Raw genomic sequence first — 15,872 nt, 5'->3', positions numbered from 1 at the left:
CACTAGGTTGTAAATATTTTCTTCTGGAAGTTTTATAACAGGTGCTTTTACTTTTAGGTCTATGATTTATTTCTAGGTAGTCTTGTGTATGTTGTGAGATAAAGTGCAGAATTAATTATTTTCCATAAGTATATCCAGTTGTTCCAGCACTATTTGTTGAAAAGACTATCCTTTCTCCATTGGATTACCTTGGCAACTTTGTAAAAAATCAATTAACCATATATGTGAGGGTTCATTTTGGATTCTATTCTGTCCTGTTGATCGATATTTGTATCACAACTACACTGTCTTAATTACTGTAGCTTTAGAGCCAGACTTTAAGTTAGTATAACTCCTCTATTCCAAGGTTTTTCTTCAATGATTTTTGCTATTCTAGGTCCTTTGCATTTCCAAATAAATTTTGATTCAGCTTATCAAATTCTATAAAGAGGCTTGGAGGATTTCTCTTGGGATTGCTTTGGTTCTATAAATCTATAGATCAATTTGAAGACAATCCATGAATATGGTGTATCTCTCCATTTGTTTAAGTCTTCTTTAGTTCCTCTCAGTAATGTTATATAGTTTTCATTGAACAAGCATTACACATATTTTATTAAACTTACCTTGAAGTATTTCTTGGATTTTATTGTAAATTATATTTTTTTCAGTTTGTATTTTGTCATATCTGGTATATAGAAATATAATGGACTTTTATACATTGTCTTTGTATCAACCTTGGTATCTAATTTTCAGTTCTAGCAGTTCTTTTGTTTTTTGTTTCTTAGATTCCTTGGCATCCCTCTACGTAAACGATCACATCTTCTGTGAATAGATGGTTGCTATTAAGTCTACAATCTTGCCATTTGATTTATTCCATCTGTTTTTGTACTTTTTCTCCTCTTTTCTACTTTCTCTTATACGGTATATTTTTTACAATTCCATTTAATCTAATTTATTGGCTTATTAGCTATATCTCAGTGTGTTTTTTCCATAATTGCTTTAGAGTTCATAGTATGCATCTTTGTTAGTTATACCTTTTATTCTGAGGTCACTGTCGATTCTATAGTATACATCTTTAACTCGTCACTGTCTGCCTTTAAGTCATGTTATTATGGTCAAGGAAACTTGGAGTAGAACACTTCCGTTTTCCTCCTCCTGGTCCTTGTGCTACTGCTGTCATACATTTTACTTCATTATATGTTATAGGCTTCTCAACTCATTATGTCTGTATTTTTTGCTTAGACAGTTAATTACCTAACAATATTTTTAAAAAGAGTTTGTAGGTTATGTGGCCAGAAGTTGAGAAAGTACCTCTTTGATGGCTTCTAACTTTCCCAAAGTAGGGGTAGAAGGGCATTGCTGAAGGTGGCGGGGCCAGTGGAGGCACTGATAGTTTAGTTAGAATAGAAGGGTCTGGCCTAGCCATTGAAGTTACCCAAGATTGTCAGGCCACAATCAAGGGCCCCAGTTGATGTGAAAACCCATAATATCATTGTGATATCAGCCTGAATATACAATCTGCATCTCTATTTATAACCTCTATCCTTAACACAGCCCTATAGACAAGTACTGTCCAACATAAATATAATGCAAACCACACATGTGAATCCCATAAGTAATTTTAAAGTTTCTAGTAGGCACACAAAAAAGTGAAAGACACAGATAAAATTTTAATATATTTTATTTAGTCTAATACACCCAAATTATATCAACATGTAATTAATACAAAAATTGAGATAATTAATACAAAAAATGGAGATATTTTACAATCTTTTTTCATACTGAATCTTTGAAATCATGTGTGTATTTAAATTTACAGAAGATCTCGATTCAGATTAGGCACATTTTAAATTTTTAATAGTTGCAGATGAATAATGGTGACAGTTTTGGATAGCGTATCTCTGAACAACGATTTTATTTTTTCCTATCCAACAGCAATATTGGTCAGAGGACATTTTCTTAGTTTAATGAGGAGAAGATCAGGTAAAGGCCAGAATTATAAATCAAGCTCTATCCTGTGTATTTCTTTTCATTGAGGCCACACACTGCAATACAATTAAATAAGAGTGATATGACGAGACATAATATTTCAAGTTGCCAGGTGAACTGAAAGAATTGTAGGAACTGAAGAATAGATGTTAACCAACTTCAACAAAAGGTGAGTCACACATATAGAACAGAGGGTCACTGAAAGATCCTGTAAATGGAGGCACATTAGGCCCCTTCCTGCTTCTGAAACTCTTTTTTGCTTTCATTTCTTTCCTTATTTCAAATTTTCTTCATAATTTCCCTGGAACATAAAGGGTATAAACATTAACAGAACTGGCACATATAATTCCATTTCCCAGACAATACAGATTTTAGACATAACACTTTAAAAGGGAACATCAGGATACTGAACAATGGTCTATAAACAGCAAACTATTTAAAAACATGCAACTGATCACAGTCATTAAGAGGATTCATCTTCCTGAGTCTCTAAGTGTCTTCCGCTCAAGTTGTTTCTATCAGAGTCTCAAAAGGAAAAAAATAATAGCTTCAAAAATACAGGTAAGTAAATGTCTATGGAGATAAACAAGTTCACATACACATGAGTCAAGGGACACACTTGTTTGGGAATATCTATTGCTGCATAATGAACTACTCCAAAATTTAGTGGCTTAAAATACCATTGTTCTATTCATCTGCTCGCTATTCTGAAATTTGGGCAGCGCTTGGTGACGTGAGTTTATCTCATGGCCTCAGCCGGTGTGGCTCAATAGTGGCTAGAGGACCCAATTCAAAGACAGCTTCACGCACATGGATGGCAGCTACTGCTGTCTATTGACTGGGAACTCAGCTGTGGCTGTTAGCCAGGGTCCTCTGTTCTTTTCCATGAGGGCTTCCCACATGGCTATGTTGGGTTTCTAACAGGGTGTTCAGTCTTCTTGAATAACAGCTGGCTTCCCTCAGACCCTAAGCCCCAAAGGAGAGCTGCTGATCCTTAAGAGGTTTAGTCCTAAACCTGGCACAGAATTGTTTCCACAACATTCTATTGCTTAGAGCACATCACAGAGCCAGAAGAAATGGAAAGGGAGAGAACTACACAGGAGTATGATTACGAGGAAATGTGGTTCACTGGGAGCCACCAAACAGCACTAGTTCATAAGAATGAACTAGTTGCCGTGGCCCACTTCTCTTCGCAATAGATATTCTCATCCTTAAACACTTTTTGCACTTTCAGGGTCAATAATTCTCTGTAGCGATGACATCCAAATTGTAATTTTAACCTGTGGTTCTTTACCAATACCCAAATTCTTATATTTAAGAGCCTTTTGGCTATCTCTAACTGAATATCCCACTGATACCTCAAATTCAACATTTGCAAACAACTCCTTAGCTCAAAATATTTCTTTCTAAATATATCCATCTTAGTTAATAGCATCACTATTGACACAAGCCAATAACATAGGGGATCCCTCAAGCCCTATTTCTACCTCATCCTCTCTTTCAATCAGCCAAATTCCAAGCCAGGTACTATTAGGCCTACTATTATGGCTTGAGTTTTGTTCCCCAAAATGATATGTTGAAGTCCTAACCCCTGGTACCTGTGAATGTGACCTTATTTGGAAACAGAATTTTTGCAGATATAGGCAAGTAAAGATGAGGTCATTAAGGCAGGCCCTAACCTAGTGACTGGTATCTTTTAAAAAAGAGGGAAACACCAAGCAAAGACACAGACACAGAGAGAGAACGCCATGTGATGATGGAGGCAGAGACAGGAGAGATGCGGCTACAAGACAAGGAACACCAAGGATTGATGGCCACCACCCAAAGTTAGGAAGAGCCAAGGAAAGAGTCTCCCTTACGGGTTTCAGGTGCAGCATGGCCCTGCCAACACCTAGACTTTGGACTCCCAGCCTCTAGAACTGTGAGAGAATAAATTTCTCTTGTTTAAAGTCACCAAATTTGTGGTACTTTGTTACAGCAGCCCTAGGAAACTAATACCTTTACATTTTAAATATCTATTGAATTCTTTTCCCTCTTTCTTTATCCCCAATCATTGCCTCGTCATCTCTAATATGCCCTTTAAAGCAACTACACTAATCTTCCTTAAAAATAAATCTAAACACTGAACTCTCTGCTTAATATTACTCAACGGGTCCCCACTGCCTAAAGAATAGTCTAAATTCCTTGGCTTGGCCTTCAACCTCCTTCATAATTTAGACGTTGCCTCCCTCTCCCACCACGTGCCTGCTACTTCCCCATGTATACGTCACACATCAGCCTTTTCAAGTTCTTGCTTCATGACTTTTTTGCCCTAGGCCTTTGCATGTCACACTTCTGCATGTGATAGCATCTACATGTTGTCCACCCAATGGACTCTGGCTTTTCTGTCAATACTTAATTCAGATGTGACCTTTTCTAGAAGTCTTTCCTAACCCTTTGTCCTCAATCCAGCCAGAATTAGTTATTTCCTCCATTGTGTTTCCATAGCACCTATACATACATCTCTTTTAGAAATACATGATATCCTGCATTGCTTGTTTGTAGGTACCACCCTCACTAGATTATGAAGTCCTTGAAGACAGAGATGTGCCTCATTCATTTCTATATCCTCAGGACCTATACACTTGGGTCATATTAGGTATTTAATAAATATTTGTTGAGTGAGTAAATAAATGAGATAATGAATAAATGATTTTCCAGGAGTAATCAAAGAAATCCACATTCAAGAAGAATTTCACGTGAGAAACATTTAACAGAGTTTATTTTCCACCTGGGGTCACAGAAACCTGGGTTTTTAAACTCTGTAAAAATCTAAATTTGCCTTTGATATAGGTCACTAGTGATGAGAAAAATCAAACCCAATTTCATCCACAATTCCTGACCTCTTAAATCATATAAATGAATGACGCCTACTCACCTATGATGTCCTAGAATGATACTCACCCTGGTATGTAATCTGTTTGGAAATTTCTGGAACAAAAGAGCAGAGACTAGGTATGCTTTTACTCATCCAACATTTGTTGTGTGTTTAATATGTACGCTTCCTAGGTGAATCAGACGTGGTTCTGCCTTCAGAGAAGGGAGACTCTTTCACTTTGTGTAATACCTGGAAGAGTGCCCCAGTAACAGCTGGCGGTGGTACTTTTGCTCACTGTGTAGAACTCACTTGTTCCAGACCAACACAAAAGGGGCTATTTTTTCCTGGGTTCTTTTCTAGAAATTGGGTCGCTGGTATTTTTAGACACAATTAAGTAGTTATTCCTTAATCATTTTCAATAGTTTTCATAATTTTCTTATCCAACTATGGAGTCATCTGACATGAGAAAAAATACTTTCTTTTAAGTAACAATAAATTTCCCAAGAAAGGAAAAATAGCTCCTGGTGTTTGTACACGGCAGGCACTTTGGAGGGCTCAAGAAACTCTGACATCAAATGCTTTTTAGATGAGTTTTCCATTTACGAATTGATGACAACCTCATTTTAGCCCATTCCTTCCACTTCAGCCCTTAAACCTGGGCTGACCCACTCCAGGATGGTGAGGTAAATAACTCCGCTGACACTCTCCAGTCAACCTGCTAACGCAAAGAACATGCACCAGCATTCTAGACAACAGCCCTAGACCGCGCCGCTTGCCCTCCTCTTCACTGCGGTCCACAGCCAGTTTTGACTTCTCCAGTCAGATCCTGGCTCTGAGCCCTTCCTTCACTCCCACAGTTGGGCAGACCTGATTCTCCGTCACTTTCCCAGACAGTTCCTGGTTCAGCTTGTTTCTTTGTTTCTGGCCCCGAGAGGAAAATGTCCTGCTCTAAACCAACTTCTCTGGAACCCACTGGCAGGATGTGACCTTGGGCATACTGCTACTTTCCCCTTTCCCTGGACCTCACTTCTATTCCTTCTTGTAAGTATTTTTCTTTCACTGACATACAGTGATCCTGAGATCAAATAGCTCTATCACACAGTTTTATTTAGATACAAATGGATTTCTGATAAAGGAGTCAGGTCACTTTGCCCATAAAGTTATATAAATGGTAAACAAAACAGTAAATAAATGTTATGTGATTTTATCCAAGCACCTGCTCCTGCTTCTGGCAGAGCTGAGACAGCAGATATGCCATTTGTCTGGAGCTCTTTAGCTTCACTGCACAATGTAGTCATTCAACAAATATTATTGTGTATCTATAGGGGGTGCTGTGCTATGCTCTGAGAACTCAGTGATGGACAAGACATATGTGATCCTCATCCTCTGCAATCACAATATAATGGCAGAGAGTGACAATTGAATCATTTAGATACTAAGTAGGAGGTAAGGCATCAGGCATCTGCTCTAGTTTTCCAAGGTTCCTGGAAACTTCTAGAAGTTGTGAAGGAGCCAAAGTGTGGGGTGTCCTCTACCATTCCCTTTAAATGTCCTTCACAGACTGACTTGTTCAGATATTGAAATCTGTCTAGAGGAGAATGACCAGAATGAAGAGAAGAGGCAGAATCTGCCTGAATGAGGAGGTGTCGCAAGCACTAGGAATATTTATCCTGGAGGAGAGTGGATATAAACACACAATAGATGTGAGCTGAAGGGCTCCTGTCTGAAAGGATGAAGACCCCTATTTCACATGATTGCAGAGGCAGAATCAGAACTTGATTGTATGTTATAAAGAGGTAGATTTCGTTCAATATAAATAGAAATATTTTGACAATTCAAGCTTAATAACAGCATTTCAATAGCTGCTACCTATTGGTGCCTGTGATATGTCAGACACCATGCTAGATGCTTTATGTATTTGATTAAATTTGGGCTTTCAGTTCAAAATAACAAACTGATCACACACGTGAACCCCATTGAAGTAACAGGAAAGAATTACAAAAAAGAATAAATTCACAACAGCTCTGAGAGCAAGAGAGTCTGGAAATGGATGAGTGGAGTGGATATTTCAGTGAATTTCTAGGGGACACAAAGCAGGAAGGATCATAAGGATGATGCACCAGAACACAGGAAGCTGACAGCAGAACGCTCTCCAGAGAGGGCTGCAGTGGGCGAGGGAGCTACCCTCCCGAATGGAGACTCAGAGTAGGTCCAAGCTCTGAATTAGCAGATACTGAGAGTGGAAGAGAGATGTGGGGCCATAACTAGCACAGTTAAGCTCCTGAACAGGGGAGTCAGTTACTCAAATACCTCTCTCTGTTCCTACCACCAGTCCTTAAGGACACAGAGCAATTGGCAGTAGCAGTATTTTCCCCCAGCACAAACCCTGAGCCCTGCTCTTCAAGAAAGAGTCCGCTTGGAGAGGCCAGGCCTCTCAGTGGGAGTTGCTGCCTATCTTAGAATAAATCTGTCCTTCTTTTACCATAAGGATGGAGGTGGGGATGAGTCTGCCTGTCTGCTGCCCATAAACATACCCGACGTGTTAATCTTTCACTCAACATGCTCTGCACAAGTACGTAGAGCTCAAGGCCAGCCCTCATCATTTGGGAACACAGGTACTGGAGAAATGGTAGAGGAAACCTATGACAGTGTCTCTATTAATTGACCTAGTCTTTCTTTCATAAATACAAAGGAAATCCAGGATCACAAGCTTTTTGAGGAAAATCAACAGGTTAAAAAAGAAAGACCAAGATGAGAAAACAAAACAAGAAACTAGTTCAAAACAAACTCTAAAAAAAAGAAAATCTGACCTTGGAGGAAACAGAATATTCAGGAAAAGAAGGAAAATTTGAAATGGTTCTTAATATCTTCAGGTATCTGTGAAGATACTGCACTAATGGAGCATGATGGGCTGCTGAAAACGAGGCATTCAGAAAATAATTGATTGGAAATTAAAAATGTGATTTCTGCATTAAAAATTTAGTAGTAGGGCTGGATGATAAAATTAAACTGTCAAGAACATGGAACAAAAGAAAAAGGATACAAAACATGAGAGAAAAGACATGAAGCACCAAACCAGTGTATCAGACTGAAGAACTGAACCCAGTAAATGAAAAGAGTACATCACTGAGGAAGGAAAAAAACAAATTTCCCCAAGCCAAAAAAAAAGACCAGATCTTCAGAATGAAATGTGTCCCCCAAAAGCTAAGCAGAAGGAATGAAAAAAGATATGTATACAGATACATCGGTGTAAAATTTCACTAAGGATAAAGAAACACTCCTAAAAGCTGCCATAAAGAAAAATAAAGCCCACATAAATAGATGAACTACAAAGGAACAAATATCAGGTCAACTGTAGACATGGTATCATCAATATTGGAAGCTAGAATACAATCTAGCAAGGCCTCCAAGGTGCTGAGAAAATGGAATCTGTGACACTACATCAAGTGGCACGGCTGTCCCAAGAGATGGATGGAGAGAGGCAGCAGACACAAGCGAAGCACCTGGGTCCCTCCATGTAGATAGAAGGTACAACTCACAGTCACACAGCACACAGGCCAGCAGCACACCCAGTCAGAGTGCACACTCTCTGGCCTGCACATCTTCCTGGAGGCACACAGCTGCTGCTCTACCACCTGGTTCAGGTGAGCATTCCATTCAAAAGCTCTATTTGGTGTTTTTTTTGTACTGAACCCTATTCCCCACTCTGGTTTCTTTCCTGCCAGCCCACCAGGAGTGAGTAACTTGTTATGACTTCAACACGTTCCAGAATGTTTATTGCAGACAGAGCAAATCCAAGGTCACTCCCCCAAAGTCATTCTCCAGGTGTGCTTGCCCTATGGCAGATCCACATGTGAGGCCTCCTTGAAGGCAGTTCCTGCTCCAGTCAGTCACCAAGAGGACTAAATTCCTTCCAGAACAGCAGGGAGTCAGAGTTTATCACAGTCTCTCTGAAAAAATAAAAAGACTTGAGAATTTACTTGAAAATTGAAAAATGAAGCTAAAAAGGAAGAATTTAAGAAAAAAAATGTAGGGCTGGCTCTGTAGCTGAGTGGTTAAGTTCACACACTCCATTTTGGCGGCCTAGGGTTTCGCCGGTTCAGATCCTGGAGAGGGACATGGCATCACTCATCAGGCCATGCTGAGGTGGCATCCCATGCCACAACTAGGAGGACCCACTACTAAAAAAAAATATACAACTATATACTGGAGGGATTTGGGGACAAAAAAAGCAGAAAAAAAAGAAGATAGGCAACAGTTGTTAGCTCAGGTACCAATCTTAAAAAAAAAAAAATGGATGTGGGGAGGTCTATGAAAATAATAGAATTATTCCAAGGATATAATGAAAAGACATATTAGATGACAATTTTACAGAGACTTTATAAAACAATTGTCCCAAATTAGAATTTGAAGTCAAAGGACTCCGAGATGATTATTTCTAAGAAAAAAATGGATTTCACTCAATGCATAGTTTTTAAAACCTGGAAGGATCTAATAATTTAATAAGGAAGTCATTTGTTTCTCTCAACAAAAAAAAAGAAAGAATTAGAAATTCCAGGAAAAACAAACAAATGAGAAGATCCCAGTGCAAAGACGAAGCAAACTAAAATGGCATGGTGAAAAAAAAGAGGAGAATTGACTTGGCCTGGGAACTTGAACTTTCTGCTTTCAACTGCACAGAGTTAGTGCATATAAGCTCATTAGTACACGGTTCAGCAAAAAGTGAAAAATGCATAACTATAATATTGGTGGTGACATTTTATTTTTTGGAGTCGATCTGTAGACAAAACATGAGAGACAGAATTATAGGTACAGAACAGAATTCAAATGGCATAATCTTGTAAAAATGATATACTGTGATTGACGCAGAAGAAGGAAGATCATGCATCAGCTCTGAGAGGCCCACTTACCCAGGGATGACTGTGTCAGGGCTGCTGACCCAGAAATACATATTTGAGTATATGGTTTAGTTTATCCTACAATTCCTTATGAAATGCCCTCCGCACGCCGAGCCTGGCTCTGGGTCCTGAGATACAATGCCGCACACGTCTCCATTGCTGACAGGCAGGTCTCCTCATGGGATAATGTGGAGGAGGGTGCAGATGACTGACATTCACCATCTCTGACGGTCGGGAAGTAGGAGGTCACTCATCTACAATTCTGGTAATAACCAAAACAAGAAGTAAAGTTAGAAATGGTTCAAAGTGCTTGCCTTTAGGGAGTTAGACTGGTCGGCGAGGCAGCAAAGTTTAAAAGACTAGTTTTTCATTTACCTCAATTTGTACTACTTTGAACTTTTCTAGGTACAAGGGATATTTTAACAATAATTTTTTTAAAAAAACAATATTGCTGTTCCTAACCAGCATGATCAGGCTGGCTTGCACTAGTCCTAAATGCTGCACAGAAGACCTAATGTCAGGGCTTTCTGACTCAAAATTCAGTGCAAAGAATGTGAAATGGTACAGCTGGGAAGCATTCGCTTCAATATACGCTGAGTAGATTTTGGTCCCATAATGGTACATCTGGATATTTTAATAGTGGTAGCATATGAAACAAGCTCTATAAATATACTGTTACTCTTTCTGCTTCATTTATTGCTGACTTTTCATTTTTTAAGCAGTATATATTTTTAAAAAGCACTGTGAAAAACTACTTAAGAAAGTACACACTCGTCTATATGTGAAAAACAAATTTTTAGGTAGTTTAACCCTTCTTGTAACCCAAATCCAACAGTATGTTGGAAACAACTGTGTGTAACAACAGTCTTTGCAGAGGTGGATCCAGAGTCCCATTTAGCCTGACCCCTTCCAGTCTCTCTCATCTTTCTCTCCCAAAGGACCTCCTGCCGGGCCCTTCCTACTTGGAACCCTGAACCCTGAGGGAGCAGAGGCGGGGTCAGGAAGTAGGCGGAGGATTGGAAAGGGGTCAGTTTCAGGATAGGGTGGTGCTGAGGGACAGCCAGGGGCACGGACACCGGCTAGCTCTGGGCTGGAAAGGGACTCTCAGGGCAGCACAGGTAAGCTTTGAGGGGAGCGGTGAGGGGCAGGGCAGAGTGGAGCGGGTCTGCTCCAGAGGCACTGGGAGAGCTGGCGTGGAGCTCAGGGCAGGGAACAGAGGGCCCCAAAGGGAAGGGCCGGAGGGCCCACAAGGCAGGGGTCTGGTGAAGGAGAAAGGGAGGGCGGTGCCGCCGAGGCTTCCTGGTGCGAGAGATGAATTCCCGTGATCTCAGCAGACATCGCTCAGGACAGGGTGGGTGGCAAGGGGCCTGCCTGTGGAGGACGTGTCATCCATCTTGGCGGGCTTCGGCCATGTGGTGTAGGAACCAAGCCCACACAGGGACTCAGGGACATGGAATGGAGATTCTGTTTAATGAACTCGGAGCCTTAAAGAATCTGATCAACGAAGCAGAAAAACCACTCGAGGACCACGCCCGACCTCGGGGGTGCTCAGTTATGTCTGCTCTGCTGCCTCTGCTCTCATCCTTAGAGCTGATACACTCAAGTAGTCCTTTCTGCCTCCACCGCAGTCTGTCCCTAGACACAGGTCGGGGTCAGAGCTCCCGGGTACTAAAGAAACACAGGGGGAAAATGCATCTGTAGGCGACCGTCTGAATCAGAACCATCCTGATTTCAGACCAAGGAGCCGCCTCCACTGGCCCAGGTTTTCAGAACTCCTCTTCTTAACCCTGCCGTCTAGGGAAGGTGACAGCTGCCAAGCGCTATTAATTCTAGAATTGTCATCAATCCTTTCACCTGCAGAGCTCAAACGCAAGGAACCATGGACCGCTAATTGCCTTCCTTCTGCAGTGCAGGAAGAAAGACGTCAGTTTCTTTCCACCCTGAGCATCCTGAGCGCGGGTGTAGCAGCCACAGGCTTTGGAAAGAGACTGACCCAGGCTGGAATCCCAACTTCACCATTTTCTAGCTGTGCAGACTGGAACAGTTACTTAATCTCTTGGAGCTTCAATTTTTAAAAATTGACAACTTGAGATTATTAACAACTACTTGCACTGGGTTGTAGTGAGAATTAGATGAAATAATATGCCTGGAGTACCCAATTCAGAGTCTGGCACATTGTACAGAAACATACTCATCTTTGTTCTCCTGTGCCTAGACGTAGTTGGGGGTGAGTGACAGTGTCCTTGTCCTCATTTCCTGGTAGAAAACGCTGGGACTGCAGGATCCAGCTGCTTCCCAGAGCCCTCAGGCAGGCCCACAGCCTCCTGTCACTACCTGCACGTGCTGGGGTATGGTTTTCAGGCAAATCCTCCCTTCTTTCTGTTTACGTGATAAGAATGCTGCAAGCAAGTGGCAGTCTCTGTCTCCTGTCACACCTGCGCTGAGTTGCCATGTTCCCTGACTCTGGGCGGGGATGTAGCTGGATGACCAGCGCCCACTAAGTCAGTGTTAAGGCTGGGTCTCAAACCAGCCTCCAGACTAGCTCCCCCGCATTGCTCTATGCTCCCTCACCAACCCAGCAGAGCCTGTACATCAAAACCTCAATCGCAATTGCTCCCTTCCTGCCCTCAGCCCATGTCTGCTTCAGCTGCTGGAGAAGCTCCCAGACATGATAGCAAATAAATCTTCAGGGCCATTCCAGCCTCGTACTGAAGATCAGCATCCCAGACTCAGAGAGGCCTGGGCCCCAGGCACATTAAAGGCTCTGGGAAGCCTGCTTTTCCTCTTCTCAGCTGTTGTGTTGTTCTATTCTTTAGAGTTCCTAGGGGCTGAAAAACATACTCATATTAACAACACTGATAGTTTAAACATAGCATAGTCATTGAGAAGACAGACTTTAAATTTGAATAGAACTAGATTTGAATTTAGCACAATTTACCAGCTGTGTGACCTTGAGCCAGTTACTTACATTTATATTCTCAATCAAAAATGAAAATGATAGTATTCTATAGCATACAGTTTGCATCATTTAGTTGCAAGTAAAGAAACCTGAGGCAAGTGGCTTAAACAAACAGGAATAGTTTTCCTCACTTAAGAGCTCTGGAAGTGGGAGCTCATGGCGTTGGTTCAGTGCCTCAATAATATCTCCCCGATTCTTTCTTTCCCTCATTCTTATTGCCTGAGGCTTACAAATTGGCTGCTATAGCTCCAAATATCACATTTATATTCAAGGCAGCTACATCTTTCCTCTTAACAGGAAAATAGAAGACTTCTCAGTAGTCCCTGTACTGGATTTCCCCTTAGATCCTATCAGCCAGAAGCAGGGCACACAGCAAGTCTTACAACAAGGGACCTGGGAAATCGGGGAATAGGGTTGTTATTATTGCCTTAGACCAACCAGAATTCATATCCTGGAGCTAGGCACACTGCAGCTCAGAAAAAAAAAAAATTCAGGGTTTAGTTACCAAGTAAGAGTTAGGTATGGCTGAAGGGTAGGTAACCAATGGGGTTTGCTTTGACACAGCATTGTAGTCGGTATTAAATGTAATAATATATGTAAAGTGCTTAGCACAATGCCAGACTTATAAGTAATTTTTAATAAATTATGGCCATTATTATCAATAAAACCTAAGTTGCCAAAATTGGTTGGCCATGCCCCATATGTAATTGAATGTAGTACTTACAAAATTATAAAATTGATAGCAGAATTAAGCTCTACTGATTTCTCAAAGTGTCCCCCCACTCCCACCAGCTCAGGACCTGCTGTCTTTCATGGCACAGATATTTATTAAGTCCACCTTTGTGCCAGGTGCAAGGCCAGGAAGAAGTGACAAGACTGCTCCTTGACTCCATGGGGTTCCCAGGCCTCAGATTTAATTTCTATGCCTTTTATACCCATGTTCCCCCTGCTGCGACCCCAGGCCCGAGCTCCTGCAGCCCCATGGATCTGTCTCTTCTTTCTGCAAAATTGGAAACCAGGAGGATGGTTTTAACTTGGTTCAGGACAGCACAGTGAACTGTGGCCAAGCCCACAACTTCCTTTTGGATTTTGAGATCACATGAACATAAATGAGGATGAAGCAGGCACCCAAAGAGCTGAGGGAGCTCCTCCCAAAGGTCTCACTTCTCAGGGGCACCAAACCAAGAGTCCCCCCGATTCTGTCATCTCATCGTCACTGGCTTCAAAAGTTTGCTGAGCATGGGCTGTGTGCAAGCTGGCCTTCCTGTGTTGAACCCCAAGAACACTTTATATTCAGAGGCCCTGTTTCAAAGCATCTCTTCATTTTCAGCAGCAGTGAGGTCTCAAGAAGCCCTCATTATCCTCGATTTATTAACAAAGGTGCTCAGACCCGTAAAGCGGGCTGTTCAGAGCGCCAGGCCCTGTGGTGGGCAATTGATACACATTCTCTCATTTAAGCCTTGTGCACTGCAGCTCGTGGTCTTATCTCTAGTTGACAGACGACACATCTGAAGCTGGAAAGGGTAATTTACCTAAGGCCACACAGAAGGTCGATGGCAGAGCCACAGCTGGAACCCAAGCCTCCAATTTCCAATCCCAAATACTGCCTCCTGGGCCATGCAGTCCCTCACCACATGCATTTTTTTAGGATAAGATAACTGGGACAAATGTTTTTATGCAATCTAAGTAAAAGTTTTCTAAAGGAAGATACTATTACTTAAGCTATAATTGTGGATTTCAATTGCCTATGTTGTCCGAAATTGCATTTATAGAAATTACAAAATTGCATAAGTGCCTTACTTGTGCTGCAATTGTATTTTCTTTCCCTTCCCTTCTCCCTGCCAAGTCGCACCTCACCACCATCACCCCCAATTTGTCCTCCTCTTTGCCGCGGGAGAGGAAGCTATTGGAGGTGGTGTTAAAACAAGCTCGGCAAGAGACTGCAAAGAATCACCAAAGTGGTGCGAGCATTAGTCCCAAGCGCTGGCCGCCTCATAACTTCTTCCACAGGGAGAGACCCTGGAAGTACCAAGGACACATCAGGAAGAACGGTGTGGAGACGGAGGTCAAGAATAAGGATGGAGATGGTCAATAGGCCGAACACTGGCCAAGGGTCAAAATCCTAAGTCAGGTAAATATTAGAAGGAAATGAAACAGAACACATCCTGAAATTAGATGGGGCAGACCCCAGCTTCCCTTCACGTTGTTCCTGATGCAGAGATTACAAGAGTGCGAGCTCCCTTGGAGCTTGGGAGGGTTAAAGGAGGCAGTCGGGGGTGGAAGGAGGGAGGGGAACCAATTAACTGAGTACTTACTAGAGTTCCAGGCATTTAATAAGCGTTAATTTATAGAATCCTTAATTTTTCAAGGCTAGTATAATTAACCAAATTAGAGAAGACTGGAGGCTCCTAGAGGCCTAATAATTTACCCAATACTTTAAGTGGCGGGATTCACCTCAGGGGTGTCTGACCCAAGCCAGCTCTCTGAATTGCTGTAATCTACAGCCTCCTTTGTGCAGTTGATGGTTGGGTCTAAGGGTAGGACTTTACACTGACCTCCCTTGCAGTTTACTTTGTTGGTTTCAATGTGTCAAGGTAACTTTTGACGGGGCTTGTCAGTCATGTGGGTAACTCTACATCCTCCAATTGCACCATCTGCAAATTTTGTAAGTAACAATAAGTGTCATTAAGTGAGTGGGGCAGTGAAGCACTTGACAAGTTGATGCAGCGCCTTGGGATCGAGTTGTAAACAACTCCTCCTTTTTCACCCTTTGTGCTAGGTTGTCACTTCCTCCTTGGTGGTTGAAAGAAATAAGAAAAAGCACTTGAGTATAGCAATAGATTGTCACAATTGCTATAGTCCAAATTCACTGTGTTCTATGCTCAGCTGAATTGTTGTTACCTACTTTGGTCTGACCAAATTGCAAGCATGGGCTCCTTCCACTTCCAGTGCATTAGAAAAACTGAAGGGAAGTCCCTGTACCAGGTCATTCCTGAAAGATTTCTGAGATTATACCCTGCACACCGTCTTATCCCATTGTGCTTTATGTCGATGCCACGTCAGAAAAACAGGGCTGATCTTAGAGTCAATACAGAACAGAAATATGCAGCTGGTATGCTAACTCTAGCCTCACATGAAAATTCCCTCCGTCATGAAACTTCACTCCAAGAGTTCTCGCAAGAAAATTCAG

The 15,872-nt window shown here is 41.7% G+C and overlaps 1 protein-coding gene and 1 long non-coding RNA gene across 2 annotated transcripts in view; one reads left to right on the top strand and one right to left on the bottom strand.

Annotated features, from left to right (window-relative positions):
• Positions 1-15,872, top strand: part of HNRNPM (heterogeneous nuclear ribonucleoprotein M) — a 359,069-nt gene that overhangs the window by 230,195 nt on the left and 113,002 nt on the right. The gene's annotated exons all lie outside the window — the stretch shown is intronic.
• LOC103563444 (uncharacterized) overlaps positions 8,585-15,872 on the bottom strand; it is a 46,551-nt gene continuing 39,263 nt past the window's right edge. The window contains exons 5-6 of the long non-coding RNA XR_547885.2: positions 9,736-9,985; positions 8,585-8,775 (exon numbers count right to left, since the gene is read on the bottom strand). This is a non-coding gene — a long non-coding RNA (uncharacterized lncRNA). The remainder of the gene's footprint in view (positions 8,776-9,735; positions 9,986-15,872) is intronic.

This window comes from Equus przewalskii, chromosome 6 (assembly GCF_037783145.1).
Source record: "Equus przewalskii isolate Varuska chromosome 6, EquPr2, whole genome shotgun sequence".
Lineage (NCBI taxonomy): Eukaryota > Metazoa > Chordata > Mammalia > Perissodactyla > Equidae > Equus > Equus przewalskii.
Note: the sequence above shows the minus strand (reverse complement) of the source record. Positions and strands in the feature narration are given on the sequence as shown.